Genomic DNA, 25,642 nt, shown 5'->3' on the forward strand with positions numbered 1-25,642 from the left:
TTCTCAGCGACATTCAGCCAGCCAGGTATCCTGCCTGCAGTAGATGGAATGTGGCAATGGAACGCTGGCTGCGCGTGTCATAATAGGCTCTGAGCCTTTATATACCTGTGCACAGCAGCAGCCACCTTCAGTCTGCTGCTGGACAGCCAGCAGCAGCAGCAGCAGGAGAGGTATGTAATCAGGAGCCCTCCTGCTAAGGGTAGACAGCTGCTCGTTCCACCCCACCCCCCGCCTTAATTGGTTCTCCTCCCTTCCAACGGTGTTGAGGCGGGTGGGAACAGCAGGGTGTGAAGGTGCTGTGTTTAAAGAGGTGGAGTTATGCAGATCTAAAACGCGTGGATTGCAGCAGCAGCAAGCCGAAAAGTGCAGGCATGTAAGGGATCTAGAGGTTGACAACATGTCTTCTTAACGGGAGTCCAGGAGCTCATCTCCACAAATGGACTTTTCAGGATCCTTGGGTGGCTCCGTAGTTTGAAACCAATTCTGGTTATCGCTTCTCGGCCTTTTGGCTAAGATCAAGTGTAGTATCTGTTCTTATCAGTTTAATATCTGATACGTCCCCTATCTGGGGACCATATATTAAATGGATTTTTAGAACAGGGAGATGGAAAAAGAGCTTGCTCTGTCCACTCCACGCATTGACCTGGTATTGCAGTATCTCCAGGACCGGTGCACCCCTTCTTTAATGCAGTTTCTAAAATCAGAAAGAATTGAATTCAATGTTTTTTGTTCATTTTGCTTGTTTGTCGGATTTTGGGATGGACTCTTTGGCTTTGCTTTTCTTCTCCTCATTGGATTTTTCATGTTCAAAGTTGCAGAAGCCAGATTACAAGCTCATTTTGGTTCAACTTCAGCAACTGTGCATTGCATTGCCATGTAATGTGATGCAATGCTATCTTTCTAGCTCTCCCTTTTTACTTCCTTTTGGATAAACAGACATATTAGGCAAGCATTTTGGAGCTTTCACCTAAATAACTACAGGTGGTGAGATAAGCTGCACAATATAATTGACCTTTCAGTATATTGTTGCACACACACCATCTATTTAGCAAATGCCCTTGTTATCAACAGCAGCCTTTTAAACTCACCTGAGCTAACAGGTATGTGCGCTGGTTACTCTGTTGCGCTTAAAATTTCTTTTTTGGTTTGCTACAATGCCTTTTCTGAAACGTTGTCTCCTTCTGCTGGAACACTGACTTCTTTCATTTAATGCCTGCAGACTATAAAAGAGAACCCAACCCAAAAAGTTTGGTTGATTAGTCTGTGGCATTCTGTTAAACTGTTGCTTATGGCGGTCTCTGTGAGCTTCTCAGCGACATTCAGCCAGCCAGGTATCCTGCCTGCAGTAGATGGAATGTGGCAATGGAACGCTGGCTGCGCGTGTCATAATAGGCTCTGAGCCTTTATATACCTGTGCACAGCAGCAGCCACCTTCAGTCTGCTGCTGGACAGCCAGCAGCAGCAGCAGCAGGAGAGGTATGTAATCAGGAGCCCTCCTGCTAAGGGTAGACAGCTGCTCGTTCCACCCCACCCCCCGCCTTAATTGGTTCTCCTCCCTTCCAACGGTGTTGAGGCGGGTGGGAACAGCAGGGGGTGAAGGTGCTGTGTTTAAAGAGGTGGAGTTATGCAGATCTAAAACGCGTGGATTGCAGCAGCAGCAAGCCGAAAAGTGCAGGCATGTAAGGGATCTAGAGGTTGACAACATGTCTTCTTAACGGGAGTCCAGGAGCTCATCTCCACAAATGGACTTTTCAGGATCCTTGGGTGGCTCCGTAGTTTGAAACCAATTCTGGTTATCGCTTCTCGGCCTTTTGGCTAAGATCAAGTGTAGTATCTGTTCTTATCAGTTTAATATCTGATACGTCCCCTATCTGGGGACCATATATTAAATGGATTTTTAGAACAGGGAGATGGAAAAAGAGCTTGCTCTGTCCACTCCACGCATTGACCTGGTATTGCAGTATCTCCAGGACCGGTGCACCCCTTCTTTAATGCAGTTTCTAAAATCAGAAAGAATTGAATTCAATGTTTTTTGTTCATTTTGCTTGTTTGTCGGATTTTGGGATGGACTCTTTGGCTTTGCTTTTCTTCTCCTCATTGGATTTTTCATGTTCAAAGTTGCAGAAGCCAGATTACAAGCTCATTTTGGTTCAACTTCAGCAACTGTGCATTGCATTGCCATGTAATGTGATGCAATGCTATCTCTTTAGCTCTCCCTTTTTACTTCCTTTTGGATAAACAGACATATTAGGCAAGCATTTTGGAGCTTTCACCTAAATAACTACAGGTGGTGAGATAAGCTGCACAATATAATTGACCTTTCAGTATATTGTTGCACACACACCATCTATTTAGCAAATGCCCTTGTTATCAACAGCAGCCTTTTAAACTCACCTGAGCTAACAGGTATGTGCGCTGGTTACTCTGCTGCGCTTAAAATTTCTTTTTTGGTTTGCTACAATGCCTTTTCTGAAACGTTGTCTCCTTCTGCTGGAACACTGACTTCTTTCATTTAATGCCTGCAGACTATAAAAGAGAACCTAACCCAAAAAGTTTGGTTGATTAGTCTGTGGCATTCTGTTAAACTGTTGCTTATGGCGGTCTCTGTGAGCTTCTCAGCGACATTCAGCCAGCCAGGTATCCTGCCTGCAGTAGATGGAATGTGGCAATGGAACGCTGGCTGCGCGTGTCATAATAGGCTCTGAGCCTTTATATACCTGTGCACAGCAGCAGACACCTTCAGTCTGCTGCTGGACAGCCAGCAGCAGCAGCAGCAGGAGAGGTATGTAATCAGGAGCCCTCCTGCTAAGGGTAGACAGCTGCTCGTTCCACCCCACCCCCCGCCTTAATTGGTTCTCCTCCCTTCCAACGGTGTTGAGGCGGGTGGGAACAGCAGGGGGTGAAGGTGCTGTGTTTAAAGAGGTGGAGTTATGCAGATCTAAAACGCGTGGATTGCAGCAGCAGCAAGCCGAAAAGTGCAGGCATGTAAGGGATCTAGAGGTTGACAACATGTCTTCTTAACGGGAGTCCAGGAGCTCATCTCCACAAATGGACTTTTCAGGATCCTTGGGTGGCTCCGTAGTTTGAAACCAATTCTGGTTATCGCTTCTCGGCCTTTTGGCTAAGATCAAGTGTAGTATCTTTTGAAAAGGCGGTTTTGGATGTTGGCCGCCCTAGTAGATTGATACATTATGCACACTAGGGTTTAGGCGCTTGTTAGTACGCCAGGTGGCTAATATAGTCATCTGGTGGAAAGCATGGCCCCCCAGGATCGACGCCATTGGGCCGGGAAGATCGAAAGCCCGAAGTGTGAAGTGCCCCAGGAGTGGTGACCCTGGGGTGCCTTAACTCACTGGGATTGGGAACCCCACTTGAGTTTATGGCACATTTGCACAAGCACTTCAAATTTTCTTTCTTCGCACACACCCTTATTCCGGGCCTTCTGGCCTTAGGATGGGGAATTTTTCAATTCCCGGTCGAAGGTCCGGGCAGTATTATACTGTGAAACCTTCACTATTTATTTAATTTCTTTGTCACTGTGTGTCCACTTATTCACGTGTGTCACGTCCTACTAGGATTTTGTCGGGATGCGGTTCCCTTACGGGTTCCTCTCTTGGCAGGTCTAGGGGGGGAGTGTGTGGCCATCAGGTTCCGCTCCCCCCTGAACCCCCCTGGCTCTCCTCTTTCGGGAGGAGAGCGTTGTTGGCTCCCCTCTTCCGGGAGGGGAGCACAGTCTTTGGCTCCCAGTGCCTTGCTCGGGTGAGAACTCGGGCAGGTGCTGGGGGTAAGATTGGGTCGCCTCTGGCTTCGGCTGGAGGTGGCTTTTTGTCCCTGTTCCTCGCTGTGGCCTTTTGGCTCGGAGGGACGGGGAATGGTTTGGGGGACCCTTCTCCTTTTGGAGAGGGTTTCAAGAAGACCAGCATCCTAGTGCACTTTTTTTGTGGCACTTGTCACTTTTGTAAGCGCACTCGGGTTTTGTACACGAATTCGGGCTTTCGATAAAAAAAAAAAAAAAAAATCTGTTCTTATCAGTTTAATATCTGATACGTCCCCTATCTGGGGACCATATATTAAATGGATTTTTAGAACAGGGAGATGGAAAAAGAGCTTGCTCTGTCCACTCCACGCATTGACCTGGTATTGCAGTATCTCCAGGACCGGTGCACCCCTTCTTTAATGCAGTTTCTAAAATCAGAAAGAATTGAATTCAATGTTTTTTGTTCATTTTGCTTGTTTGTCGGATTTTGGGATGGACTCTTTGGCTTTGCTTTTCTTCTCCTCATTGGATTTTTCATGTTCAAAGTTGCAGAAGCCAGAGTACAAGCTCATTTTGGTTCAACTTCAGCAACTGTGCATTGCATTGCCATGTAATGTGATGCAATGCTATCTCTTTAGCTCTCCCTTTTTACTTCCTTTTGGATAAACAGACATATTAGGCAAGCATTTTGGAGCTTTCACCTAAATAACTACAGGTGGTGAGATAAGCTGCACAATATAATTGACCTTTCAGTATATTGTTGCACACACACCATCTATTTAGCAAATGCCCTTGTTATCAACAGCAGCCTTTTAAACTCACCTGAGCTAACAGGTATGTGCGCTGGTTACTCTGCTGCGCTTAAAATTTCTTTTTTGGTTTGCTACAATGCCTTTTCTGAAACGTTGTCTCCTTCTGCTGGAACACTGACTTCTTTCATTTAATGCCTGCAGACTATAAAAGAGAACCCAACCCAAAAAGTTTGGTTGATTAGTCTGTGGCATTCTGTTAAACTGTTGCTTATGGCGGTCTCTGTGAGCTTCTCAGCGACATTCAGCCAGCCAGGTATCCTGCCTGCAGTAGATGGAATGTGGCAATGGAACGCTGGCTGCGCGTGTCATAATAGGCTCTGAGCCTTTATATACCTGTGCACAGCAGCAGCCACCTTCAGTCTGCTGCTGGACAGCCAGCAGCAGCAGCAGCAGGAGAGGTATGTAATCAGGAGCCCTCCTGCTAAGGGTAGACAGCTGCTCGTTCCACCCCACCCCCCGCCTTAATTGGTTCTCCTCCCTTCCAACGGTGTTGAGGCGGGTGGGAACAGCAGGGGGTGAAGGTGCTGTGTTTAAAGAGGTGGAGTTATGCAGATCTAAAACGCGTGGATTGCAGCAGCAGCAAGCCGAAAAGTGCAGGCATGTAAGGGATCTAGAGGTTGACAACATGTCTTCTTAACGGGAGTCCAGGAGCTCATCTCCACAAATGGACTTTTCAGGATCCTTGGGTGGCTCCGTAGTTTGAAACCAATTCTGGTTATCGCTTCTCGGCCTTTTGGCTAAGATCAAGTGTAGTATCTGTTCTTATCAGTTTAATATCTGATACGTCCCCTATCTGGGGACCATATATTAAATGGATTTTTAGAACAGGGAGATGGAAAAAGAGCTTGCTCTGTCCACTCCACGCATTGACCTGGTATTGCAGTATCTCCAGGACCGGTGCACCCCTTCTTTAATGCAGTTTCTAAAATCAGAAAGAATTGAATTCAATGTTTTTTGTTCATTTTGCTTGTTTGTCGGATTTTGGGATGGACTCTTTGGCTTTGCTTTTCTTCTCCTCATTGGATTTTTCATGTTCAAAGTTGCAGAAGCCAGATTACAAGCTCATTTTGGTTCAACTTCAGCAGCTGTGCATTGCATTGCCATGTAATGTGATGCAATGCTATCTTTCTAGCTCTCCCTTTTTACTTCCTTTTGGATAAACAGACATATTAGGCAAGCATTTTGGAGCTTTCACCTAAATAACTACAGGTGGTGAGATAAGCTGCACAATATAATTGACCTTTCAGTATATTGTTGCACACACACCATCTATTTAGCAAATGCCCTTGTTACTCACCTGAGCTAACAGGTATGGTGCGCTGGTACTCTGCTGCGCTTAAAATTTTCCTTTTTTGGTTTGCTACAATGCCTTTTCTGAAACGTTGTCTCCTTCTGCCTGGAACACTGACTTCTTTCATTAATGCCTGCAGACTATAAAAGAGAACCCAACCCAAAAGTTTGGTTGATTAGTCTGTGGCATTCTGTTAAACTGTTGCTTATGGCGGTCTCTGTGAGCTTCTCAGCGACATTCAGCCAGCCAGGTATCCTGCCTGCAGTAGATGGAATGTGGCAATGGACGCTGGCTGCGCGTGTCATAATAGGCTCTGAGCCTTTATATACCTGTGCACAGCAGCAGCCACCTTCAGTCTGCTGCTGGCAGCCAGCAGCAGCAGCAGCAGGAGAGGTATGTAATCAGGAGCCCTCCTGCTAAGGGTAGACAGCTGCTCGTTCCACCCCCACCCCCCGCCTTAATTGGTTCTCCTCCCTTCCAACGGTGTTGAGGCGGGTGGGAACAGCAGGGGGTGAAGGTGCTGTGTTTAAAGAGGTGGAGTTATGCAGATCTAAAACGCGTGGATTGCAGCAGCCAGCAAGCCGAAAGTGCAGGCATGTAAGGGATCTAGAGGTTGACAACATGTCTTCTTAACGGGAGTCCAGGGAGCTCATCTCCACAAATGGACTTTTCAGGATCCTTGGGTGGCTCCGTAGTTTGAAACCAATTCTGGTTATCGCTTCTCGGCCTTTTGGCTAAGATCAAGTGTAGTATCTGTTCTTATCAGTTTAATATCTGATACGTCCCTATCTGGGGACCATATATTAAATGGATTTTTAGAACAGGGAGATGGAAAAAGAGCTTGCTCTGTCCACTCCACGCATTGACCTGGTATTGCAGTATCTCCAGGACCGGTGCACCCTTCTTTAATGCAGTTTCTAAAAATCAGAAAGAATTGAATTCAATGTTTTTTGTTCATTTTGCTTGTTTGTCGGATTTTGGGATGGACTCTTTGGCTTTGCTTTTCTTCTCCTCATTGGATTTTTCATGTTCAAAGTTGCAGAAGCCAGATTACAAGCTCATTTTGGTTCAACTTCAGCAGCTGTGCATTGCATTGCCATGTAATGTGATGCAATGCTATCTTTCTAGCTCTCCCTTTTTACTTCCTTTTGGATAAACAGACATATTAGGCAAGCATTTTGGAGCTTTCACCTAAATAACTACAGGTGGTGAGATAAGCTGCACAATATAATTGACCTTTCAGTATATTGTTGCACACACACCATCTATTTAGCAAATGCCCTTGTTATCAACAGCAGCCTTTTAAACTCACCTGAGCTAACAGGTATGTGCGCTGGTTACTCTGCTGCGCTTAAAATTTCTTTTTGGTTTGCCTACAATGCCTTTTCTGAAACGTTGTCTCCTTCTGCTGGAACACTGACTTCTTTCATTTAATGCCTGCAGACTATAAAAAGAGACCAACCCAAAAAGTTTGGTTGATTAGTCTGTGGCATTCTGTTAAACTGTTGCTTATGGCGGTCTCTGTGAGCTTCTCAGCGACATTCAGCCAGCCAGGTATCCTGCCTGCAGTAGATGGAATGTGGCAATGGAACGCTGGCTGCGCGTGTCATAATAGGCTCTGAGCCTTTATATACCTGTGCACAGCAGCAGCCACCTTCAGTCTGCTGCTGGACAGCCAGCAGCAGCAGCAGCAGGAGAGGTATGTAATCAGGAGCCCTCCTGCTAAGGGTAGACAGCTGCTCGTTCCTCCCCACCCCCCGCCTTAATTGGTTCTCCTCCCTTCCAACGGTGTTGAGGCGGGTGGGAACAGCAGGGGGTGAAGGTGCTGTGTTTAAAGAGGTGGAGTTATGCAGATCTAAAACGCGTGGATTGCAGCAGCAGCAAGCCGAAAAGTGCAGGCATGTAAGGGATCTGAGGTTGACAACATGTCTTCTTAACGGGAGTCCAGGAGCTCATCTCCACAAATGGACTTTTCAGGATCCTTGGGTGGGCTCCGTAGTTTTGAAACCAATTCTGGTTATCGCTTCTCGGCCTTTTGGCTAAGATCAAGTGTAGTATCTGTTCTTATCCAGTTTAATATCTGATACGTCCCCTATCTGGGGACCATATATTAAATGGATTTTTAGAACAGGGAGATGGAAAAAGAGCTTGCTCTGTCCACTCCACGCATTGACTGGTATTGCAGTATCTCCAGGACCGGTGCACCCCTTCTTTAATGCAGTTTCTAAAATCAGAAAGAATTGAATTCAATGTTTTTTGTCATTTTGCTTGTTTGTCGGATTTTGGGATGGACTCTTTGGCTTTGCTTTTCTTCTCCTCATTGGATTTTTCATGTTCAAAGTTGCAGAAGCCAGATTACAAGCTCATTTTGGTTCAACTTCAGCAACTGTGCATTGCATTGCCATGTAATGTGATGCAATGCTATCTTTCTAGCTCTCCCTTTTTACTTCCATTTTGGATAAAACAGACATATTAGGCAAGCATTTTGGAGCTTTCACTAAATAACTACAGGTGGTGAGATAAGCTGCACAATATAATTGACCTTTCAGTTATATTGTTGCACACACACCATCTATTTAGCAAATGCCCTTGTTATCAACAGCAGCCTTTTAAAACTCACCTGAGCTAACAGGTATGTGCGCTGGTTACTCTGCTGCGCTTAAAATTTCTTTTTTGGTTTGCTACAATGCTTTTCTGAAACGTTGTCTCCTTCTGCTGGAACACTGACTTCTTTCATTTATGCCTGCAGACTATAAAAGAGAACCCAACCCAAAAAGTTTGGTTGATTAGTCTGTGGCATTCTGTTAAACTGTTGGCTTATGGAGGTCTCTGTGAGCTTCTCAGCGCCATTCAGCCAGCCAGGTATCCTGCCTGCAGTAGATGGAATGTGGCAATGGAACGCTGGCTGCGCGTGTCATAATAGGCTCTGAGCCTTTATATACCTGTGCACAGCAGCAGCCACCTTCAGTCTGCTGCTGGACAGCCAGCAGCAGCAGCAGCAGGAGAGGTATGTAATCAGGAGCCCTCCTGCTAAGGGTAGACAGCTGCTCGTTCCACCCCACCCCCCGCCTTAATTGGTTCTCCTCCCTTCCAACGGTGTTGAGGCGGGTGGGAACAGCAGGGGGTGAAGGTGCTGTGTTTAAAGAGGTGGAGTTATGCAGATCTAAAACGCGTGGATTGCAGCAGCAGCAAGCCGAAAAGTGCAGGCATGTAAGGGATCTAGAGGTTGACAACATGTCTTCTTAACGGGAGTCCAGAGCTCATCTCCCACAAATGGACTTTTCAGGATCCTTGGGTGGCTCGTAGTTTTGAAACCAATTCTGGTTATCGCTTCTCGGCCTTTTGGCTAAGATCAAGTGTAGTATCTGTTCTTATCAGTTTAATATCTGATACGTCCCCTATCTGGGGACCATATATTAAATGGATTTTTAGAACAGGGAGATGGAAAAAGAGCTTGCTCTGTCCACTCCATGCATTGACCTGGTATTGCAGTATCTCCAGGACCGGTGCACCCCTTCTTTAATGCAGTTTCTAAAATCAGAAAGAATTGAATTCAATGTTTTTTGTTCATTTTGCTTGTTTGTCGGATTTTGGGATGGACTCTTTGGCTTTGGCTTTTCTTCTCCTCATTGGATTTTTCATGTTCAAAGTTGCAGAAGCCAGATTACAAGCTCATTTTGGTTCAACTTCAGCAACTGTGCATTGCATTGCCATGTAATGTGATGCAATGCTATCTTTCTAGCTCTCCCTTTTTACTTCCTTTTGGATAAACAGACATATTAGGCAAGCATTTTGGAGCTTTCACCTAAATAACTACAGGTGGTGAGATAAGCTGCACAATATAATTGACCTTTCAGTATATTGTTGCACACACACCATCTATTTAGCAAATGCCCTTGTTATCAACAGCACCTTTTAAACTCACCTGAGCTAACAGGTATGTGCGCGTGGTTACTCTGCTGCGCTTAAAATTTCTTTTTTGGTTTGCTACAATGCCTTTTCTGAAACGTTGTCTCCTTCTGCTGGAACACTGACTTCTTTTCATTTAATGCCTGCAGACTATAAAAGAGAACCCAACCCAAAAAGTTTGGTTGATTAGTCTGTGGGCATTCTGTTAAACTGTTGCTTATGGCGGTCTCTGTGAGCTTCTCAGCGACATTCAGCCAGCCAGGTATCCTGCCTGCAGTAGATGGAATGTGGCAATGGAACGCTGGCTGCGCGTGTCATAATAGGCTCTGAGCCTTTATATACCTGTGCACAGCAGCAGCCACCTTCAGTCTGCTGCTGGACAGCCAGCAGCAGCAGCAGCAGGAGAGGTATGTAATCAGGAGCCCCTCCTGCTAAGGGTAGACAGCTGCTCGTCCACCCCACCCCCCGCCTTAATTGGTTCTCCTCCCTTCCAACGGTGTTGAGGCGGGTGGGAACAGCAGGGGGTGAAGGTGCTGTGTTTAAAGAGGTGGAGTTATGCAGATCTAAAACGCGTGGATTGCAGCAGCAGCAAGCCGAAAAGTGCAGGCATGTAAGGGATCTAGAGGTTGACAACATGTCTTCTTAACGGGAGTCCAGGAGCTCATCTCCACAAATGACTTTTCAGGATCCTTGGGTGGCTCCGTAGTTTGAAACCAATTCTGGTTATCGCTTCTCGGCCTTTTGGCTAAGATCAAGTGTAGTATCTGTTCTTATCAGTTTAATATCTGATACGTCCCCTATCTGGGGACCATATATTAAATGGATTTTTAGAACAGGGAGAAGGAAAAAGAGCTTGCTCTGTCCACTCCACGCATTGACCTGGTATTGCAGTATCTCCAGGACCGGTGCACCCTTCTTTAATGCAGTTTCTAAAATCAGAAAGAATTGAATTCAATGTTTTTTGTTCATTTTGCTTGTTTGTCGGATTTTGGGATGGACTCTTTGGCTTTGCTTTTCTTCTCCTCATTGGATTTTTCATGTTCAAAGTTGCAGAAGCCAGATTACAAGCTCATTTTGGTTCAACTTCAGCAACTGTGCATTGCATTGCCATGTAATGTGATGCAATGCTATCTTTCTAGCTCTCCCTTTTTACTTCCTTTTGGATAAACAGACATATTAGGCAAGCATTTTGGAGCTTTCACCTAAATAACTACAGGTGGTGAGATAAGCTGCACAATATAATTGACCTTTCAGTATATTGTTGCACACACACCATCTATTTAGCAAATGCCTTGTTATCAACAGCAGCCTTTTAAACTCACCTGAGCTAACAGGTATGTGCGCTGGTTACTCTGCTGCGCTTAAAATTTCTTTTTTGGTTTGCTACAATGCCTTTTCTGAAACGTTGTCTCCTTCTGCTGGAACACTGACTTCTTTCATTTAATGCCTGCAGACTATAAAAGAGAACCCAACCCAAAAAGTTTGGTTGATTAGTCTGTGGCATTCTGTTAAACTGTTGCTTATGGCGGTCTCTGTGAGCTTCTCAGCGACATTCAGCCAGCCAGGTATCCTGCCTGCAGTAGATGGAATGTGGCAATGAAACGCTGGCTGCGCGTGTCATAATAGGCTCTGAGCCTTTATATACCTGTGCACAGCAGCAGCCACCTTCAGTCTGCTGCTGGACAGCCAGCAGCAGCAGCAGCAGGAGAGGTATGTAATCAGGAGCCCCTCCTGCTAAGGGTAGACAGCTGCTCGTTTCACCCCCACCCCCGCCTTAATTGGTTCTCCTCCCTTCCAACGGTGTTGAGGCGGGTGGGAACAGCAGGGGGTGAAGGTGCTGTGTTTTAAAGAGGTGGAGTTTATGCAGATCTAAAACGCGTGGATTTCAGCAGCAGCAAGCCGAAAAGTGGCAGGCATGTAAGGGATCTAGAGGTTGACAACATGTCTTCTTAACGGGAGTCCAAGGAGCTCATCTCCACAAATGGACTTTTCAGGATCCTTGGGTGGCTCCGTAGTTGAAACCAATTCTGGTTATCGCTTCTCGGCCTTTTGGCTAAGATCAAGTGTAGTATCTGTTCTTATCAGTTTAATATCTGATACGTCCCCTATCTGGGGACCATATATTAAATGGATTTTTAGAACAGGGAGATGGAAAAAAGAGCTTGCTCTGTCCACTCCACGCATTGACCTGGTATTGCAGTATCTCCAGGACCGGTGCACCCCTTCTTTAATGCAGTTTCTAAAATCAGAAAGAATTGAATTCAATGTTTTTTGTTCATTTTGCTTGTTTGTCGGATTTTGGGATGGACTCTTTGGCTTTGCTTTTCTTCTCCTCATTGGATTTTTCATGTTCAAAGTTGCAGAAGCCAGATTACAAGCTCATTTTGGTTCAACTTCAGCAACTGTGCATTGCATTGCCATGTAATGTGATGCAATGCTATCTTTCTAGCTCTCCCTTTTTACTTCCTTTTGGATAAACAGACATATTAGGCAAGCATTTTGGAGCTTTCCCCCTAAATAACTACAGGTGGTGAGATAAGCTGCACAATATAATTGACCTTTCAGTATATTGTTGCACACACACCATCTATTTAGCAAATGCCCTTGTTATCAACAGCAGCCTTTTAAACTCACCTGAGCTAACAGGTATGTGCGCTGGTTACTCTGCTGCGCTTAAAATTTCTTTTTTGGTTTGCTACAATGCCTTTTCTGAAACGTTGTCTCCTTCTGCTGGAACACTGACTTCTTTCATTTAATGCCTGGCAGACTATAAAAGAGAACCCAACCCAAAAAGTTTGGTTGATTAGTCTGTGCATTCTGTTAAACTGTTGCTTATGGCGGTCTCTGTGAGCTTCTCAGCGACATTCAGCCAGCCAGGTATCCTGCCTGCAGTAGATGGAATGTGGCAATGGAACGCTGGCTGCGCGTGTCATAATAGGCTCTGAGCCTTTATATACCTGTGCACAGCAGCAGCCACCTTCAGTCTGCTGCTGGACAGCCAGCAGCAGCAGCAGCAAGAGAGGTATGTAATCAGGAGCCCTCCTGCTAAGGGTAGACAGCTGCTCGTTCCACCCACCCCCCGCCTTAATTGGTTCTCCTCCCTTCCAACGGTGTTGAGGCGGGTGGGAACAGCAGGGGGTGAAGGTGCTGTGTTTAAAGAGGTGGAGTTATGCAGATCTAAAACGCGTGGATTGCAGCAGCAGCAAGCCGAAAAAGTGCAGGCATGTAAGGGATCTAGAGGTTGACAACATGTCTTCTTAACGGGAGTCCAGGAGCTCATCTCCACAAATGGACTTTTCAGGATCCTTGGTGGCTCCGTAGTTTGAAACCAATTCTGGTTATCGCTTCTCGGCCTTTTGGCTAAGATCAAGTGTAGAATCTGTTCTTATCAGTTTAATTATCTGATACGTCCCCTATCTGGGGACCATATATTAAATGGATTTTTAGAACAGGGAGATGGAAAAAGAGCTTGCTCTGTCCACTCCACGCATTGACCTGGTATTGCAGTATCTCCAGGACCGGTGCACCCCTTCTTTTAATGCAGTTTTCTAAAATCAGAAAGAATTGAATTCAATGTTTTTTGTTCATTTTGCTTGTTTGTCGGATTTTGGGATGGACTCTTTGGCTTTGCTTTTCTTCTCCTCATTGGATTTTTCATGTTCAAAGTTGCAGAAGCCAGATTACAAGCTCATTTTGGTTCAACTTCAGCAACTGTGCATTGCATTGCCATGTAATTGTGATGCAATGCTATCTTTCTAAGCTCTCCCTTTTTACTTCCTTTTGGATAAACAGACATATTAGGCAAGCATTTTGGAGCTTTCACCTAAATAACTACAGGTGGTGAGATAAGCTGCACAATATAATTGACCTTTCAGTATATTGTTGCACACACACCATCTATTTAGCAAATGCCCTTGTTATCAACAGCAGCCTTTTAAACTCACCTGAGCTAACAGGTATGTGCGCTGGTTACTCTGCTGCGCTTAAATTTCTTTTTTGGTTTGCTACAATGCCTTTTCTGAAACGTTGTCTCCTTCTGCTGGAACACTGACTTCTTTCATTTTAATGCCTGCAGACTATAAAAGAGAACCCAACCCAAAAAGTTTGGTTGATTAGTCTGTGGCATTCTGTTAAACTGTTGCTTATGGCGGTCTCTGTGAGCTTCTCAGCGACATTCAGCCAGCCAGGTATCCTGCCTGCAGTAGTTGGAATGTGGCAATGGAACGCTGGCTGCGCGTGTCATAATAGGCTCTGAGCCTTTATATACCTGTGCACAGCAGCAGCCACCTTCAGTCTGCTGCTGGACAGCCAGCAGCAGCAGCAGCAGGAGAGGTATGTAATCAGGAGCCCTCCTGCTAAGGGTAGACAGCTGCTCGTTCCACCCCACCCCCCGCCTTAATTGGTTCTCCTCCCTTCCAACGGTGTTGAGGCAGGTGGGAACAGCAGGGGGTGAAGGTGCTGTGTTTAAAGAGGTGGAGTTATGCAGATCTAAAACGCGTGGATTGCAGCAGCAGCAAGCCGAAAAGTGCAGGCATGTAAGGGATCTAGAGGTTGACAACATGTCTTCTTAACGGGAGTCCAGGAGCTCATCTCCACAAATGGACTTTTCAGGATCCTTGGGTGGCTCCGTAGTTTGAAACCAATTCTGTTATCGCTTCTCGGCCTTTTGGCTAAGATCAAGTGTAGTATCTGTTCTTATCAGTTTAATATCTGATACGTCCCCTATCTGGGGACCATATATTAAATGGATTTTTAGAACAGGGAGATGGAAAAAGAGCTTGCTCTGTCCACTCCACGCATTGACCTGGTATTGCAGTATCTCCAGGACCGGTGCACCCCTTCTTTTAATGCAGTTTCTAAAATCAGAAAGAATTGAATTCAATGTTTTTTGTTCATTTTGCTTGTTTGTCGGATTTTTGGATGGACTCTTTGGCTTTGCTTTTCTTCTCCTAATTGGATTTTTCATGTTCAAAGTTGCAGAAGCCAGATTACAAGCCTCATTTTGGTTCAACTTCAGCAACTGTGCATTGCATTGCCATGTAATGTGATGCAATGCTATCTTTCTAGCTCTCCCTTTTTACTTCCTTTTGGATAAACAGACATATTAGGCAAGCATTTTGGAGCTTTCACCTAAATAACTACAGGTGGTGAGATAAGCTGCACAATATAATTGACCCTTTCAGTATATTGTTGCACACACACCATCTATTTAGCAAATGCCCTTGTTATCAACAGCAGCCTTTTAAACTCACCTGAGCTAACAGGTATGTGCGCTGGTTACTCTGCTGCGCTTAAAATTTCTTTTTTTGGTTTGCTACAATGCCTTTTCTGAAACGTTGTCTCCTTCTGCTGGAACACTGACTTCTTTCATTTAATGCCTGCAGACTATAAAAGAGAACCCAACCCAAAAAGTTTGGTTGATTAGTCTGTGGCATTCTGTTAAACTGTTGCTTATGGCGGTCTCTGTGAGCTTCTCAGCGACATTCAGCCAGCCAGGTATCCTGCCTGCAGTAGATGGAATGTGGCAATGGAACGCTGGCTGCGCGTGTCATAATAGGCTCTGAGCCTTTATATACCTGTGCACAGCAGCAGCCACCTTCAGTCTGCTGCTGGACAGCCAGCAGCAGCAGCAGCAGGAGAGGTATGTAATCAGGAGCCCTCCTGCTAAGGGTAGACAGCTGCTCGTTCCACCCCACCCCCCGCCTTAATTGGTTCTCCTCCCTTCCAACGGTGTTGAGGCAGGTGGGAACAGCAGGGGGTGAAGGTGCTGTGTTTAAAGAGGTGGAGTTATGCAGATCTAAAAACGCGTGGATTGCAGCAGCAGCAAGCCGAAAAGTGCAGGCATGTAAGGGGATCTAGAGGTTGACAACATGTCTTCTTAACGGGAGTCCAGGAGCTCATCTCCACAAATGGACTTTTCAGGATCCTTGGGTGGCTCCGTAGTTTGAAACCAATTCTGGTTATCGCTTCTCGGCCTTTTGGCTAAGATCAAGTGTAGTATCTGTTCTTATCAGTTTAATATCTGATACGTCCCCTATCTGGGGACCATATATTAAATGGATTTTTAGGAACAGGGAGATGGAAAAAGAGCTTGCTCTGTCCACTCCACGCATTGACCTGGTATTGCAGTATCTCCAGGACCGGTGCACCCCTTCTTTAATGCAGTTTCTAAAATCAGAAAGAATTGAATTCAATGTTTTTTGTTCATTTTGCTTGTTTGTCGGATTTTGGGATGGACTCTTTGGCTTTGCTTTCTTCTCCTCATTGGATTTTTCATGTTCAAAGTTGCAGAAGCCAGATTACAAGCTCATTTTGGTTCAACTTCAGCAACTGTGCATTGCATTGCCATGTAATGTGATGCAATGCTATCTTTCTAGCTCTCCCTTTTTACTTCCTTTTGGATAAACAGACATATTAGGCAAGCATTTTGGAGCTTTCACCTAAATAACTACAGGTGGTGAGATAAGCTGCACAATATAATTGACCTTTCAGTATATTGTTGCACACACACCATCTATTTAGCAAATGCCCTTGTTATCAACAGCAGCCTTTTAAACTCACCTGAGCTAACAGGTATGTGCGCTGGTTACTCTGCTGCGCTTAAAATTTCTTTTTTGGTTTGCTACAATGCCTTTTCTGAAACGTTGTCTCCTTCTGCTGGAACACTGACTTCTTTCATATTAATGCCTGCAGACTATAAAAGAGAACCCAACCCAAAAAGTTTGGTTGATTAGTCTGTGGCATTCTGTTAAACTGTTGCTTATGGCGGTCTCTGTGAGCTTCTCAGCGACATTCAGCCAGCCAGGTATCCTGCCTGCAAGTAGATGGAATGTGGCAATGGAACGCTGGCTGCGCGTGTCATAATAGGCTCTGAGCCTTTATATACCTGTGCACAGCAGCAGCCACCTTCAGTCTGCTGCTGGACAGCCAGCAGCAGCAGCAGCAGGAGAGGTATGTAATCAGGAGCCCTCCTGCTAAGGGTAGACAGCTGCTCGTTCCACCCCACCCCCCGCCTTAATTGGTTCTCCTCCCTTCCAACGGTGTTGAGGCGGGTGGGAACAGCAGGGGGTGAAGGTGCTGTGTTTAAAGAGGTGGAGTTATGCAGATCTAAAACGCGTGGATTGCAGCAGCAGCAAGCCGAAAAGTGCAGGCATGTAAGGGATCTAGAGGTTGACAACATGTCTTCTTAACGGGAGTCCAGGAGCTCATCTCCACAAATGGACTTTTCAGGATCCTTGGGTGGCTCCGTAGTTTGAAACCAATTCTGGTTATCGCTTCTCGGCCTTTTGGCTAAGATCAAGTGTAGTATCTGTTCTTATCAGTTTAATATCTGATACGTCCCCTATCTGGGGGACCATATATTAAATGGATTTTTAGAACAGGGAGATGGAAAAAGAGCTTGCTCTGTCCACTCCACGCATTGACCTGGTATTGCAGTATCTCCAGGACCGGTGCACCCCTTCTTTAATGCAGTTTCTAAAATCAGAAAGAATTGAATTCAATGTTTTTTGTTCATTTTGCTTGTTTGTCGGATTTTGGGATGGACTCTTTGGCTTTGCTTTTCTTCTCCTCATTGGATTTTTCATGTTCAAAGTTGCAGAAGCCAGATTACAAGCTCATTTTGGTTCAACTTCAGCAACTGTGCATTGCATTGCCATGTAATGTGATGCAATGCTATCTTTCTAGCTCTCCCTTTTTACTTCCTTTTGGATAAACAGACATATTAGGCAAGCATTTTGGAGCTTTCACCTAAATAACTACAGGTGGTGAGATAAGCTGCACAATATAATTGACCTTTCAGTATATTGTTGCACACACACCATCTATTTAGCAAATGCCCTTGTTATCAACAGCAGCCTTTTAAACTCACCTGAGCTAACAGGTATGTGCGCTGGTTACTCTGCTGCGCTTAAAATTTCTTTTTTGGTTTGCTACAATGCCTTTTCTGAAACATTGTCTCCTTCTGCTGGAACACTGACTTCTTTCATTTAATGCCTGCAGACTATAAAAGAGAACCCAACCCAAAAAGTTTGGTTGATTAGTCTGTGGCATTCTGTTAAACTGTTGCTTATGGCGGTCTCTGTGAGCTTCTCAGCGACATTCAGCCAGCCAGGTATCCTGCCTGCAGTAGATGGAATGTGGCAATGGAACGCTGGCTGCGCGTGTCATAATAGGCTCTGAGCCTTTATATACCTGTGCACAGCAGCAGCCACCTTCAGTCTGCTGCTGGACAGCCAGCAGCAGCAGCAGCAGGAGAGGTATGTAATCAGGAGCCCTCCTGCTAAGGGTAGACAGCTGCTCGTTCCACCCCACCCCACGCCTTAATTGGTTCTCCTCCCTTCCAACGGTGTTGAGGCGGGTGGGAACAGCAGGGGGTGAAGGTGCTGTGTTTAAAGAGGTGGAGTTATGCAGATCTAAAACGCGTGGATTGCAGCAGCAGCAAGCCGAAAAGTGCAGGCATGTAAGGGATCTAGAGGTTGACAACATGTCTTCTTAACGGGAGTCCAGGAGCTCATCTCCACAAATGGACTTTTCAGGATCCTTGGGTGGCTCCGTAGTTTGAAACCAATTCTGGTTATCGCTTCTCGGCCTTTTGGCTAAGATCAAGTGTAGTATCTGTTCTTATCAGTTTAATATCTGATACGTCCCCTATCTGGGGACCATATATTAAATGGATTTTTAGAACAGGGAGATGGAAAAAGAGCTTGCTCTGTCCACTCCACGCATTGACCTGGTATTGCAGTATCTCCAGGACCGGTGCACCCCTTCTTTAATGCAGTTTCTAAAATCAGAAAGAATTGAATTCAATGTTTTTTGTTCATTTTGCTTGTTTGTCGGATTTTGGGATGGACTCTTTGGCTTTGCTTTTCTTCTCCTCATTGGATTTTTCATGTTCAAAGTTGCAGAAGCCAGATTACAAGCTCATTTTGGTTCAACTTCAGCAACTGTGCATTGCATTGCCATGTAATGTGATGCAATGCTATCTTTCTAGCTCTCCCTTTTTACTTCCTTTTGGATAAACAGACATATTAGGCAAGCATTTTGGAGCTTTCACCTAAATAACTACAGGTGGTGAGATAAGCTGCACAATATAATTGACCTTTCAGTATATTGTTGCACACACACCATCTATTTAGCAAATGCCCTTGTTATCAACAGCAGCCTTTTAAACTCACCTGAGCTAACAGGTATGTGCGCTGGTTACTCTGCTGCGCTTAAAATTTCTTTTTTGGTTTGCTACAATGCCTTTTCTGAAACGTTGTCTCCTTCTGCTGGAACACTGACTTCTTTCATTTAATGCCTGCAGACTATAAAAGAGAACCCAACCCAAAAAGTTTGGTTGATTAGTCTGTGGCATTCTGTTAAACTGTTGCTTATGGCGGTCTCTGTGAGCTTCTCAGCGACATTCAGCCAACCAGGTATCCTGCCTGCAGTAGATGGAATGTGGCAATGGAACGCTGGCTGCGCATGTCATAATAGGCTCTGAGCCTTTATATACCTGTGCACAGCAGCAGCCACCTTCAGTCTGCTGCTGGACAGCCAGCAGCAGCAGCAGGAGAGGTATGTAATCAGGAGCCCTCCTGCTAAGGGTAGACAGCTGCTCGTTCCACCCCACCCCCCGCCTTAATTGGTTCTCCTCCCTTCCAACGGTGTTGAGGCGGGTGGGAACAGCAGGGGGTGAAGGTGCTGTGTTTAAAGAGGTGGAGTTATGCAGATCTAAAACGCGTGGATTGCAGCAGCAGCAAGCCGAAAAGTGCAGGCATGTAAGGGATCTAGAGGTTGACAACATGTCTTCTTAACGGGAGTCCAGGAGCTCATCTCCACAAATGGACTTTTCAGGATCCTTGGGTGGCTCCGTAGTTTGAAACCAATTCTGGTTATCGCTTCTCGGCCTTTTGGCTAAGATCAAGTGTAGTATCTGTTCTTATCAGTTTAATATCTGATACGTCCCCTATCTGGGGACCATATATTAAATGGATTTTTAGAACAGGGAGATGGAAAAAGAGCTTGCTCTGTCCACTCCACGCATTGACCTGGTATTGCAGTATCTCCAGGACCGGTGCACCCCTTCTTTAATGCAGTTTCTAAAATCAGAAAGAATTGAATTCAATGTTTTTTGTTCATTTTGCTTGTTTGTCGGATTTTGGGATGGACTCTTTGGCTTTGCTTTTCTTCTCCTCATTGGATTTTTCATGTTCAAAATTGCAGAAGCCAGATTACAAGCTCATTTTGGTTCAACTTCAGCAACTGTGCATTGCATTGCCATGTAATGTGATGCAATGCTATCTTTCTAGCTCTCCCTTTTTACTTCCTTTTGGATAAACAGACATATTAGGCAAGCATTTTGGAGCTTTCACCTAAATAACTACAGGTGGTGAGATAAGCTGCACAATATAATTGACCTTTCAGTATATTGTTGCACACACACCATCTATTTAGCAAATGCCCTTGTTATCAACAGCAGGGTTTTAAACTCACCTGAGCTAACAGGTATGTGCGCTGTTACTCTGCCGCGCTTAAAATTTCTTTTTTGGTTTGCTACAATGCCTTTTCTGAAACGTTGTCTCCTTCTGCTGGAACACTGACTCTTTCATTTAATGCCTGCAGACTATAAAAGAGAACCCAACCCAAAAAAGTTTGGTTGATTAGTCTGTGGCATTCTGTTAAACTGTTGCTTATGGCGGTCTCTGTGAGCTTCTCAGCGACATTCAGCCAGCCAGGTATCCTGCCTGCAGTAGATGGAATGTGGCAATGGAACGCTGGCTGCGCGTGTCATAATAGGCTCTGAGCCTTTATATACCTGTGCACAGCAGCAGCCACCTTCAGTCTGCTGCTGGACAGCCAGCAGCAGCAGCAGCAGGAGAGGTATGTAATCAGGAGCCTCCTGCTAAGGGTAGACAGCTGCTCGTTCCACCCCACCCCCGCCTTAATTGGTTCTCCTCCCTTCCAACGGTGTTGAGGCGGGTGGGAACAGCAGGGGGTGAAGGTGCTGTGTTTAAAGAGGTGGAGTTATGCAGATCTAAAACGCGTGGATTGCAGCAGCAGCAAGCCGAAAAGTGCAGGCATGTAAGGGATCTAGAGGTTGACAACATGTCTTCTTAACGGGAGTCCAGGAGCTCATCTCCACAAATGGACTTTTCAGGATCCTTGGGGTGGCTCCGTAGTTTGAAACCAATTTCTGGTTATCGCTTCTCTGCCTTTTGGCTAAGATCAAGTGTAGTATCTGTTCTTATCAGTTTAATATCTGATATTCCCTATCTGGGGACCATATATTAAATGGAGTTTTAGAACAGGGAGATGGAAAAAGAGCTTGCTCTGTCCACTCCACGCATTGACCTGGTATTGCAGTATCTCCAGGACGGTGCACCCCTTCTTTAATGCAGTTCTAAAATCAGAAAGAATGAATTCAATGTTTTTTGTTCATTTTGCTTGTTTGTCGGATTTTGGGATGGACTCTTTGGCTTTGCTTTTCTTCTCCTCATTGATTTTTTCATGTTCAAAATTGCAGAAGCCAGATTACAAGCTCATTTTGGTTCAACTTCAGCAACTGTGCATTGCATTGCCATGTAATGTGATGCAATGCTATCTTTCTAGCTCTCCCTTTTTACTTCCTTTTGGATAAACAGACATATTAGGCAAGCATTTTGGAGCTTTCACCTAAATAACTACAGGTGGTGAGATAAGCTGCACAATATAATTGACCTTTCAGTATATTGTTGCACACACACCATCTATTTAGCAAATGCCCTTGTTATCAACAGCAGCCTTTTAAACTCACCTGAGCTAACAGGTATGTGCGCTGGTTACTCTGCCGCGCTTAAAATTTCTTTTTTGGTTTGCTACAATGCCTTTTCTGAAACGTTGTCTCCTTCTGCTGGAACACTGACTTCTTTCATTTAATGCCTGCAGACTATAAAAGAGAACCCAACCCAAAAAGTTTGGTTGATTAGTCTGTGGCATTCTGTTAAACTGTTGCTTATGGCGGTCTCTGTGAGCTTCTCAGCGACATTCAGCCAGCCAGGTATCCTGCCTGCAGTAGATGGAATGTGCAATGGAACGCTGGCTGCGCGTGTCATAATAGGCTCTGAGCCTTTATATACCTGTGCACAGCAGCAGCCACCTTCAGTCTGCTGCTGGACAGCCAGCAGCAGCAGCAGCAGGAGAGGTATGTAATCAGGAGCCCTCCTGCTAAGGGTAGACAGCTGCTCGTTCCACCCCACCCCCCGCCTTAATTGGTTCTCCTCCCTTCCAACGGTGTTGAGGCGGGTGGGAACAGCAGGGGGTGAAGGTGCTGTGTTTAAAGAGGTGGAGTTATGCAGATCTAAAACGCGTGGATTGCAGCAGCAGCAAGCCGAAAAGTGCAGGCATGTAAGTGATCTAGAGGTTGACAACATGTCTTCTTAACGGGAGTCCAGGAGCTCATCTCCACAAATGGACTTTTCAGGATCCTTGGGTGGCTCCGTAGTTTTGAAACCAATTCTGGTTATCGCTTCTCGGCCTTTTGGCTAAGATCAAGTGTAGTATCTGTTCTTATCAGTTTAATATCTGATACGTCCCCTATCTGGGGACCATATATTAAATGGATTTTTAGAACAGGGAGATGGAAAAAGAGCTTGCTCTGTCCACTCCACGCATTGACCTGGTATTGCAGTATCTCCAGGACTGGTGCACCCCTTCTTTAATGCAGTTTCTAAAATCAGAAAGAATTGAATTCAATGTTTTTGTTCATTTTGCTTGTTTGTCGGATTTTGGGATGGACTCTTTGGCTTTGCTTTTCTTCTCCTCATTGGATTTTTCATGTTCAAAGTTGCAGAAGCCAGATTACAAGCTCATTTTGGTTCAACTTCAGCAACTGTGCATTGCATTGCCATGTAATGTGATGCAATGCTATCTTTCTAGCTCTCCCTTTTTACTTCCTTTTGGATAAACAGACATATTAGGCAAGCATTTTGGAGCTTTCACCTAAATAACTACAGGTGGTGAGATAAGCTGCACAATATAATTGACCTTTCAGTATATTGTTGCACACACACCATCTATTTAGCAAATGCCCTTGTTATCAACAGCAGCCTTTTAAACTCACCTGAGCTAACAGGTATGTGCGCTGGTTACTCTGCTGCGCTTAAAATTTCTTTTTGGTTTGCTACAATGCCTTTTCTGAAACGTTGTCTCCTTCTGCTGGAACACTGACTTCTTTCATTTAATGCCTGCAGACTATAAAAGAGAACCCAACCCAAAAAGTTTGGTTGATTAGTCTGTGGCATTCTGTTAAACTGTTGCTTATGGCGGTCTCTGTGAGCTTCTCAGCGACATTCAGCCAGCCAGGTATCCTGCCTGCAGTAGATGGAATGTGGCAATGGAACGCTGGCTGCGCATGTCATAATAGGCTCTGAGCCTTTATATACCTGTGCACAGCAGCAGCCACCTTCAGTCTGCTGCTGGACAGCCAGCAGCAGCAGCAGGAGAGGTATGTAATCAGGAGCCCTCCTGCTAAGGGTAGACAGCTGCTCGTTCCACCCCACCCCCCGCCTTAATTGGTTCTCCTCCCCTTCCAACGGTGTTGAGGCGGGTGGGAACAGCAGGGGTGAAGGTGCTGTGTTTAAAGAGGTGGAGTTATGCAGATCTAAAACGCGTGGATTGCAGCAGCAGCAAGCCGAAAAGTGCAGGCATGTAAGGGATCTAGAGGTTGACAACATGTCTTCTTAACGGGAGTCCAGGAGCTCATCTCCACAAATGGACTTTTCAGGATCCTTGGGTGGCTCCGTAGTTTGAAACCAATTCTGGTTATCGCTTCTCGGCCTTTTGGCTAAGATCAAGTGTAGTATCTGTTCTTATCAGTTTAATATCTGATACGTCCCCTATCTGGGGACCATATATTAAATGGATTTTTAGAACAGGGAGATGGAAAAAGAGCTTGCTCTGTCCACTCCACGCATTGACCTGGTATTGCAGTATCTCCAGGACCGGTGCACCCCTTCTTTAATGCAGTTTCTAAAATCAGAAAGAATTGAATTCAATGTTTTTTGTTCATTTTGCTTGTTTGTCGGATTTTGGGATGGACTCTTTGGCTTTGCTTTTCTTCTCCTCATTGGATTTTTCATGTTCAAAATTGCAGAAGCCAGATTACAAGCTCATTTTGGTTCAACTTCAGCAACTGTGCATTGCATTGCCATGTAATGTGATGCAATGCTATCTTTCTAGCTCTCCCTTTTTACTTCCTTTTGGATAAACAGACATATTAGGCAAGCATTTTGGAGCTTTCACCTAAATAACTACAGGTGGTGAGATAAGCTGCACAATATAATTGACCTTTCAGTATATTGTTGCACACACACCATCTATTTAGCAAATGCCCTTGTTATCAACAGCAGGGTTTTAAACTCACCTGAGCTAACAGGTATGTGCGCTGGTTACTCTGCCGCGCTTAAAATTTCTTTTTTGGTTTGCTACAATGCCTTTTCTGAAACGTTGTCTCCTTCTGCTGGAACACTGACTTCTTTCATTTAATGCCTGCAGACTATAAAAGAGAACCCAACCCAAAAAGTTTGGTTGATTAGTCTGTGGCATTCTGTTAAACTGTTGCTTATGGCGGTCTCTGTGAGCTTCTCAGCGACATTCAGCCAGCCAGGTATCCTGCCTGCAGTAGATGGAATGTGGCAATGGAACGCTGGCTGCGCGTGTCATAATAGGCTCTGAGCCTTTATATACCTGTGCACAGCAGCAGCCACCTTCAGTCTGCTGCTGGACAGCCAGCAGCAGCAGCAGCAGGAGAGGTATGTAATCAGGAGCCCTCCTGCTAAGGGTAGACAGCTGCTCGTTCCACCCCACCCCCCGCCTTAATTGGTTCTCCTCCCTTCCAACGGTGTTGAGGCGGGTGGGAACAGCAGGGGGTGAAGGTGCTGTGTTTAAAGAGGTGGAGTTATGCAGATCTAAAACGCGTGGATTGCAGCAGCAGCAAGCCGAAAAGTGCAGGCATGTAAGGGATCTAGAGGTTGACAACATGTCTTCTTAACGGGAGTCCAGGAGCTCATCTCCACAAATGGACTTTTCAGGATCCTTGGGTGGCTCCGTAGTTTGAAACCAATTCTGGTTATCGCTTCTCGGCCTTTTGGCTAAGATCAAGTGTAGTATCTGTTCTTATCAGTTTAATATCTGATACGTCCCCTATCTGGGGACCATATATTAAATGGATTTTTAGAACAGGGAGATGGAAAAAGAGCTTGCTCTGTCCACTCCACGCATTGACCTGGTATTGCAGTATCTCCAGGACCGGTGCACCCCTTCTTTAATGCAGTTTCTAAAATCAGAAAGAATTGAATTCAATGTTTTTTGTTCATTTTGCTTGTTTGTCGGATTTTGGGATGGACTCTTTGGCTTTGCTTTTCTTCTCCTCATTGGATTTTTCATGTTCAAAGTTGCAGAAGCCAGATTACAAGCTCATTTTGGTTCAACTTCAGCAACTGTGCATTGCATTGCCATGTAATGTGATGCAATGCTATCTTTCTAGCTCTCCCTTTTTACTTCCTTTTGGATAAACAGACATATTAGGCAAGCATTTTGGAGCTTTCACCTAAATAACTACAGGTGGTGAGATAAGCTGCACAATATAATTGACCTTTCAGTATATTGTTGCACACACACCATCTATTTAGCAAATGCCCTTGTTATCAACAGCAGCCTTTTAAACTCACCTGAGCTAACAGGTATGTGCGCTGGTTACTCTGCTGCGCTTAAAATTTCTTTTTTGGTTTGCTACAATGCCTTTTCTGAAACGTTGTCTCCTTCTGCTGGAACACTGACTTCTTTCATTTAATGCCTGCAGACTATAAAAGAGAACCCAACCCAAAAAGTTTGGTTGATTAGTCTGTGGCA

The 25,642-nt window shown here is 45.1% G+C and overlaps 19 non-coding genes and 1 pseudogene across 19 annotated transcripts; all 20 read left to right on the plus strand.

The window, feature by feature from the left end:
• Positions 1-489: 489 nt before the first annotated feature.
• On the plus strand, positions 490-680 carry LOC141202977 (U2 spliceosomal RNA). Its single transcript, XR_012274122.1, has one exon. It is a non-coding gene; the product is annotated as a U2 spliceosomal RNA (small nuclear RNA).
• A 1,115-nt stretch (positions 681-1,795) lies between these two features.
• Positions 1,796-1,986, plus strand: LOC141202979 (U2 spliceosomal RNA). Its single transcript, XR_012274124.1, has one exon. It is a non-coding gene; the product is annotated as a U2 spliceosomal RNA (small nuclear RNA).
• Positions 1,987-3,101: 1,115 nt separating this feature from the next.
• On the plus strand, positions 3,102-3,193 carry LOC141202703 (U2 spliceosomal RNA; annotated as a pseudogene).
• A 793-nt stretch (positions 3,194-3,986) lies between these two features.
• LOC141202631 (U2 spliceosomal RNA) lies at positions 3,987-4,171 on the plus strand. The gene has a single exon (XR_012273859.1). It is a non-coding gene; the product is annotated as a U2 spliceosomal RNA (small nuclear RNA).
• Positions 4,172-5,286: 1,115 nt separating this feature from the next.
• LOC141202981 (U2 spliceosomal RNA) lies at positions 5,287-5,477 on the plus strand. Its single transcript, XR_012274125.1, has one exon. It is a non-coding gene; the product is annotated as a U2 spliceosomal RNA (small nuclear RNA).
• Positions 5,478-6,574: 1,097 nt separating this feature from the next.
• Positions 6,575-6,764, plus strand: LOC141202405 (U2 spliceosomal RNA). Its single transcript, XR_012273679.1, has one exon. It is a non-coding gene; the product is annotated as a U2 spliceosomal RNA (small nuclear RNA).
• A 1,115-nt stretch (positions 6,765-7,879) lies between these two features.
• Positions 7,880-8,070, plus strand: LOC141202472 (U2 spliceosomal RNA). The gene has a single exon (XR_012273744.1). It is a non-coding gene; the product is annotated as a U2 spliceosomal RNA (small nuclear RNA).
• A 1,116-nt stretch (positions 8,071-9,186) lies between these two features.
• On the plus strand, positions 9,187-9,377 carry LOC141202204 (U2 spliceosomal RNA). The gene has a single exon (XR_012273486.1). It is a non-coding gene; the product is annotated as a U2 spliceosomal RNA (small nuclear RNA).
• A 1,117-nt stretch (positions 9,378-10,494) lies between these two features.
• Positions 10,495-10,685, plus strand: LOC141202241 (U2 spliceosomal RNA). Its single transcript, XR_012273521.1, has one exon. It is a non-coding gene; the product is annotated as a U2 spliceosomal RNA (small nuclear RNA).
• A 1,117-nt stretch (positions 10,686-11,802) lies between these two features.
• Positions 11,803-11,994, plus strand: LOC141202230 (U2 spliceosomal RNA). Its single transcript, XR_012273511.1, has one exon. It is a non-coding gene; the product is annotated as a U2 spliceosomal RNA (small nuclear RNA).
• Positions 11,995-13,109: 1,115 nt separating this feature from the next.
• On the plus strand, positions 13,110-13,301 carry LOC141202462 (U2 spliceosomal RNA). Its single transcript, XR_012273734.1, has one exon. It is a non-coding gene; the product is annotated as a U2 spliceosomal RNA (small nuclear RNA).
• Positions 13,302-14,419: 1,118 nt separating this feature from the next.
• On the plus strand, positions 14,420-14,610 carry LOC141202982 (U2 spliceosomal RNA). Its single transcript, XR_012274126.1, has one exon. It is a non-coding gene; the product is annotated as a U2 spliceosomal RNA (small nuclear RNA).
• Positions 14,611-15,731: 1,121 nt separating this feature from the next.
• Positions 15,732-15,923, plus strand: LOC141202368 (U2 spliceosomal RNA). The gene has a single exon (XR_012273643.1). It is a non-coding gene; the product is annotated as a U2 spliceosomal RNA (small nuclear RNA).
• A 1,116-nt stretch (positions 15,924-17,039) lies between these two features.
• LOC141202373 (U2 spliceosomal RNA) lies at positions 17,040-17,231 on the plus strand. Its single transcript, XR_012273648.1, has one exon. It is a non-coding gene; the product is annotated as a U2 spliceosomal RNA (small nuclear RNA).
• Positions 17,232-18,346: 1,115 nt separating this feature from the next.
• LOC141202983 (U2 spliceosomal RNA) lies at positions 18,347-18,537 on the plus strand. Its single transcript, XR_012274127.1, has one exon. It is a non-coding gene; the product is annotated as a U2 spliceosomal RNA (small nuclear RNA).
• Positions 18,538-19,649: 1,112 nt separating this feature from the next.
• On the plus strand, positions 19,650-19,840 carry LOC141202984 (U2 spliceosomal RNA). The gene has a single exon (XR_012274128.1). It is a non-coding gene; the product is annotated as a U2 spliceosomal RNA (small nuclear RNA).
• Positions 19,841-20,954: 1,114 nt separating this feature from the next.
• Positions 20,955-21,142, plus strand: LOC141202471 (U2 spliceosomal RNA). Its single transcript, XR_012273743.1, has one exon. It is a non-coding gene; the product is annotated as a U2 spliceosomal RNA (small nuclear RNA).
• Positions 21,143-22,255: 1,113 nt separating this feature from the next.
• Positions 22,256-22,446, plus strand: LOC141202250 (U2 spliceosomal RNA). The gene has a single exon (XR_012273529.1). It is a non-coding gene; the product is annotated as a U2 spliceosomal RNA (small nuclear RNA).
• Positions 22,447-23,556: 1,110 nt separating this feature from the next.
• On the plus strand, positions 23,557-23,747 carry LOC141202986 (U2 spliceosomal RNA). The gene has a single exon (XR_012274130.1). It is a non-coding gene; the product is annotated as a U2 spliceosomal RNA (small nuclear RNA).
• A 1,115-nt stretch (positions 23,748-24,862) lies between these two features.
• LOC141202987 (U2 spliceosomal RNA) lies at positions 24,863-25,053 on the plus strand. The gene has a single exon (XR_012274131.1). It is a non-coding gene; the product is annotated as a U2 spliceosomal RNA (small nuclear RNA).
• The last annotated feature ends 589 nt before the right edge of the window (positions 25,054-25,642 follow it).

Source organism: Phyllobates terribilis, unplaced genomic scaffold (assembly GCF_046119375.1).
Source record: "Phyllobates terribilis strain yellow unplaced genomic scaffold, ASM4611937v1 Scaffold_123__1_contigs__length_5148117, whole genome shotgun sequence".
In the NCBI taxonomy this organism is placed as follows: Eukaryota; Metazoa; Chordata; class Amphibia; order Anura; family Dendrobatidae; genus Phyllobates; species Phyllobates terribilis.